The 6,000-nt window shown below is 41.1% G+C and overlaps 1 protein-coding gene across 20 annotated transcripts in view; it reads right to left on the bottom strand.

Moving 5' to 3' along the window:
- Nucleotides 1-237: 237 nt before the first annotated feature.
- Nucleotides 238-6,000, bottom strand: part of Epb41l2 (erythrocyte membrane protein band 4.1 like 2) — a 173,190-nt gene continuing 167,427 nt past the window's right edge. For all 20 annotated transcript variants that reach the window (XM_041654326.1, XM_041654330.1, XM_041654334.1 and 17 more), the window contains one exon: nt 238-1,463. The gene's annotated coding sequence lies outside the window, so the exon portion shown is untranslated. The remainder of the gene's footprint in view (nt 1,464-6,000) is intronic.

Raw genomic sequence — 6,000 nt, 5'->3', positions numbered from 1 at the left:
GGAGCACCATTTAACGAGGTACAAGGAATCTTTCCACAATGCTTTCACTAGCTCAGATCGCTGATGCTGGCAGCAGCAACAAACTAAAACAAGCAAGCAAACAAACACAAAAACAGAGCTTAACCACTCTTAAAATGCTATTAAGTATTTTTAAAAATACTAGATTTTCTGATGGAAAAGTCACATTCCAGTTTACTTCTTTGATGTTTATAAAAAGAAGTGACAAGTTTATAGAATAAACAAAGTTTTATTTTATAACAGTATTACATAAAGCAAAATATCATTTAATACAACTTGAAGCTGCTATAAATCTAACCTGGCATCACTAACTATACAGTCAAAAGCAAATGAAAGACATGTTCAATACAGTTAATAAGTCCCTATCAGGTCTCTGGTGTCAGCTTTAAATGGAATAGCTTTCATATAACCAACAGAACCCCCCACCACTGTCCCCAACCCTCTTATCCCCAGCATCTTCAAACCTGTGAGTTATCAAACTATCTTAAAGAGATATATCTGCACAGTAACAAAAGGTCAGTTTTACATGTAGACAAAGTTTAATACAAAGCAAGTGTTCTACTCAAGTGTTCAAATAATGGGAAGTACTGAAACTGGAAAGGTTAAGACAGAAAGCACTAAGGCTTTAATTTAAGCTGCCTGATTTTCTTTTAGTAGGAAAAGAGAAGGGCACGTTCTGTGGTTCTCCTCCTGTTCTGGAATGCTGTGGCAAAGCATATGTCTGAGAAGTACTGCACTGTGGGTGATGGTCTCTGAACACAGTGCTTGTTCAGTGAGCTTCATAATTCTCCAGTCTAGAGAGTCTCTGACTTTACTAAAATACAAAGTCACAGGACTGGAAAGTCAATATAAAAGTCATCCATAGTGTAATTCCCAAATATTAGAAATATTTCAAGATGTAAAAAATGCTCCGAATTGGTATTAATCTGTCCTCATGCAGTACATTCACTGCAGTCTGAAAACTGCAGATACCGACTGTACGAGTACAATGGAAACTACTTCAAAGAGAGAAAACCACTATCTAAATTAGTCAGAGTTTCCTTTCCATATAACAGCACCTGTTCAAGTGAACAGCACCTTACCAGCCCGAGCTGGTTGTGTTCACTGTCATTTGAGCAAATGAGTCATAAAAAACAGGTAGGAAAAGGAAACAAATACAAAACTCTTAACAAAAAACAAAGAATTAAAAAAGAAAAAAAGACAGAAAGAAAAGAGGAAGAAAGAATATTTAGAAGTGGTTATAAAACAAATAATATATTAGAGATACACGGGACAGTATGGACCAGAGCTGTTAAGGTAAGGTTTGGTGTTGGCATTTTAATTCTTCAGGCTTCTGGCCATCGTTACCAGTTGTAGCACAAAACTGCTGGAGTAGTGAAGACTTGGAATGGTCAAAGTTCTTCAGATTCATGAAGTTGAAGGTTCCTTTTAAAAAAATTGACTCTCTAGGAAAGAAAAACAAACAAACAAAAAAGACATAAAGCTTATTCCAAAAACAGACTTAAATAGAAAGTTAAGTAATCAAACTTTTCAATCAAGTAATCAACAGTTATCTGCCTACGTTAACAGGAAATAAACGTAACAGCTCATTCCAAAACTTAGATGCCTTACAATTTCTGGAAAATTGGCAAGTATAGAGCTCGCAACAAAGACCATACTACATGATGTAATTACCACAAAAGAGACGACACACATAGTGTAACCCCACCCCCACCCCATCCCAATGTCTGTTATCTGGTCTTCCCTTCTGCAGTTGCAGGTACCTAGAGTCAACTGTGGTCCAAAAACATTAAATGGGAAATCAAAACTGAAGTTTGAAACCGAGGGCTATTCTGAGTAGCACAATGCGCTCCCCAGCCCCACCCGACTATGAGTCAGTATGGATATGCTACTTACCCACTCATCACTTAGCAGCTCTGTTGATTATTAGGTTAAATGTCATGGCCTCATAGAGGCTGCATTCAAGGAGCCCCTATTTCCTTTATTAATGGTCCCAAAGCTCCTGATCAGAGAGGTATTTGCAATTCAGATACACTAAAAGGAAGTCATAAAGGGCTTCCCTTAACTGAAAAGGCAAAGGGGCCAGTACATGGAGGATCCAGTACTATTTGGTTCCAGGCATCTAACAGGAGTAGTGACACATAGGTCCCCTTCAGGGGAAGTGCACTGCTATAGAAATAAAAGTTAACCAGTGCAGGCTTTAAGCTAGATTTGGGGAAAGTTAGTCTGTTTTTACTTCATTAAGATGAACAGGGAAGATTACTTTAGGTGCTGAGAACAAGTGAAGAGACACAGAAGGTATAGAGTATAGAGGTATATTATTCGTGTTTTAATAAATAAAACTTGTCTGAAGATCAGAGGGCAAAGCAGTCACACTAGTCATCCATACAGGCCAGGGAGAAGTGGCACACACTTTTAATCCCAGAACTCAGGAGACTGGTGTGGGAGGTCCTTCTGTCTATGTGTTGCTTTTATTGGTTAATGAATAAAAATATGCTTTGAGCCTACGGCAGGGAAGAACAGAACTAGGTAGGGAAAGCTAGGCTGTATGCTGGGAGGAAAAGGAGGCAGGGTCAGAGACAGATGCCATGGAGCTGGTGGAGATATACATGCTGAAACTTTGCTGTTAGGCTATGACCTCATGGTGATATACAGATTAATAGAAATGGGTTAAATTAATAGTTAGCCAATAAGAAGCCAGAGCTAATGGGCCAAGCAGTGATTTAATTAATATAGTTTCTGTGTGATTATTTCTGGTCTAAGTGACCTGGGTGGCCAGGACGAACAAGAGGGCCCTCCTCCTAAAGGAGACAGAGGCAGAGAGATCTCTGTGAGTTCAAGGCAACCCTGGGATACCCACTATCAATCCATAGATAGATCCAGGTGGTGGTGGTTCACATCTTTAATCCCAGTGTTTGGGAGTCACACACTTTTGATCCCAGTACTACGGTTTCCCTGTTATAGGACACCATATAATCTAGCACACTTTCTTTTTTTTTTAATTGATTTTTAATGAGATCTACATTTTTCTCTGCTCTCCTCCCTGCCTCTCCCCTCTTTCCTTTAACCCTATCCTCCCAAGGTCCCCATGCTCCCAATTTACCCACAAGATCTTGTCTTTTTCTATTTTCCATGTAGATCAGATCTACGAAAGTCTCTCTTAGTGTCCTCACTGTTGTCTAAATTCTCTGGGCATGTGGTTTGTAGGCTGGTTTTCTTTATGTTTAAAAACCACCCGTGAGTGAGTACATGTAATAATTGTCTTTCTGTGTCTGGGTTACCTCACTCAAAATAGCTCCATCCATTTTCCTGCAAAATTCAAGACGTCGTTATTTTTTTCTATTGTGTAGTACTCCATTGTGTAAATGTACCACATTTTCCTTCATCCATTCTTCAGTAGAGGGGCATTTAGTTTGATTCCAGGTTCTGACTATGACAAACAGAGCTGCTATGCACATAGTTGAGCACATGTCCTTGTGGCACAATTTGAGCATTCTTTGGATATAGACCCAAAAGTGGTATTATTGAGGAAGGTTGTTTCCTAATTTTCTGAGAAACTGCCACACTGACATCCAAAGGGGCTGTACCAGCTTGCGTTCCCACCAGCAATGCAGAAGTGTTCCCTTTCCCCTACAACCTCTGCAGCATAAGTTGTCATCAGTGTTTTTGATCTTGGCCATTCTTACAGGTGTTAAGATGGAATCTCAGAGTTGTTTTGATTCTAGCTCACTTTCAATCAATCAAACAACAAGCCAACCATCATATACACTATTGATATATATTACTAACATACAGTGGTAAACATGTGATTGCTGCACTCAAATATCCTATGCAAAGACTACCAAGTAACAAGTAACATAGAAGGGAAGGCACACTTGTTTTTAGCAAATCTTTCCTGCTCTTTTAGAACCTGGATATAACTGCAGAGTAGGATTTGCTCTATCCAACATTCCTTCCACTGGTCTGGTCGTTTTCCTTTCTCTCCATCTCCATCTGATTATCCCAGTGCTCTACATAGGAAGGTGTTACTATTAACTGCCTTTATCTAGACTACCCATCAAAGTATGGAGGAAATGCAGGTGCTGCCACTCCTCCATCATTTCCTACTCTGGCTCTCACTGCTCCGATAAAAAGGAAGTTCACTTCACTTTACCTGACAGCAGTGGCTACTCCAGGATGGAGCATTTCAAAAAGGCTCATTTGAAGCTCAGACAATTGGTGAAGCCAACAGAAGCTGAGTCGCAACACCTGTCTGTGTGTGGCTCAGTGTGACACCTACAGATCACACCAAGCCAGGATTCCTCTCCTGATTAGGACTCTGAAAACATATACCACTCCAGACACGCAGGTTGTTAATATTTTGTGTCTGCTTGAGCCCTAATAAAAAGGCAGTTGGGATAAGCTGGCAGAGGGAACAGCCTTGAAAGGACATAAAAGTCACAAAGACTGAACGCTCGCTCACCTTAAGCTGCCCACCACTAGCTGAGAAAGGCAGTCCTGGGAAGTTCTTTGCAAGCTGTTCTCTGACTGATTTTGGGCATTCCCTTTGCCCTACTTTCAGAGCTTTATCGAAACCTTAGTGAACCTTAGTGCTTTTCTTCCAGGTTAGGAAGGGACATGAGGGGAGAGAAATATACACTGCAGACAGCGATTATTCTCTGACTATAGGATATACATTGTCCTGGTCCTGCTGCTTATCTTGGGCCACCTACTGTCTGCCTCTGTGGGATGCTGGCAGGACAAACTGATGCTTCCTGACAGTTGGCCAGCAAAGGAAAACATTCCAGATGGAGCTGTAGCCTGTCAGAGGGTAGTAATGTTGAAGTGCTGAGAACTCCTCTTTACCTAGAGACTTCACACTCTGGCTTCCAAATAACAGGCTGCACTGATGGCAGTCCTTCAGAACACCTTAACAGTCACACCTCCTTCCCTGGAGCATAGCCCTCCTGTGACAAAAGGGCCCAAATTCTTAATGCCTAACCCACCCAAGCATTTCTGAGTACTTGTTAAATATCTTAATACGTCAATCAATTCTCCCAAACCTATCTAGCTTGTTTACCTTACATGTGACCTTAGACTTGTTTTCCTTATTACATTATCAAGAAATCTAACAAGAGCTGTATCCTGCAGGACAGGTACTCTAAAAAAAAACAAAACTTCCAATTTTTGTCGGTTTATTCAAAATGCACATTTTAACATTGTTCAGGAGGAACCAAAGAATGTACATATTAATTCACTGGTCAAAGTAAATATAAGTTCCAGGAATAATCTAAATACTTCATTTATTCAAAAATGTATTAAAATACAATACCACTTGAGATGATGAAGGTATTAGTGTTTTTGGTGGCTATTGTTTTTTGTCTTATATTTTTTTAAAAATTTTTTTAACAGATTTTGTCATCTCCACTTTCCTTTCCTGCCCTCCATTTCCAGTCCCCAATCTCATTGCCAGCCCCTTAGCAGCCCACCTGCAGGGCTTGTCCTCCCTCTCTACCTCCATTATGTGGGGCTCCAGGGACCTAGTCTTCCTCCCTTACCTCATCCCTTTGTGTCAGAGATCAGGACCTGGTGGCATTTTCTACAAGGGGAGGGGGCGACCCTCTCTGGCCATACCTTCCTGGCAATCAGGTAAGATATCCTTACTCTCCTTCTGGTCCTCCACTGCTAATTCCCCCGTCTTATGCCCAGCTCCGGAGCAGACCACATGCAGGGACCTGTCCTGACTTTGTCTCTACTCCTGTGGACTCACGCAAATCCCATGGCAGACCCAGCTTTCCTCTTTCCTGTAGAGCCTTCTCAAAGCCCCATTCTAGCCCATCTCCATTCCCTGTGTCAGTGCCCAATACCTAGAAACATATCAAACCTGGCAGGGACCCGGAAGCACTCTCTACAGGTGACTCACAGCCACCATACTTTCATAAGATCAAGAGAGAAATAAGGAACAGAAAACATCCATCACAAACAAGACCACACATCAATACC

Source organism: Microtus oregoni, unplaced genomic scaffold (assembly GCF_018167655.1).
Source record: "Microtus oregoni isolate MIOR12 unplaced genomic scaffold, Mior012 000006F_ref0000085, whole genome shotgun sequence".
In the NCBI taxonomy this organism is placed as follows: Eukaryota; Metazoa; Chordata; class Mammalia; order Rodentia; family Cricetidae; genus Microtus; species Microtus oregoni.
Note: the sequence above shows the minus strand (reverse complement) of the source record. Positions and strands in the feature narration are given on the sequence as shown.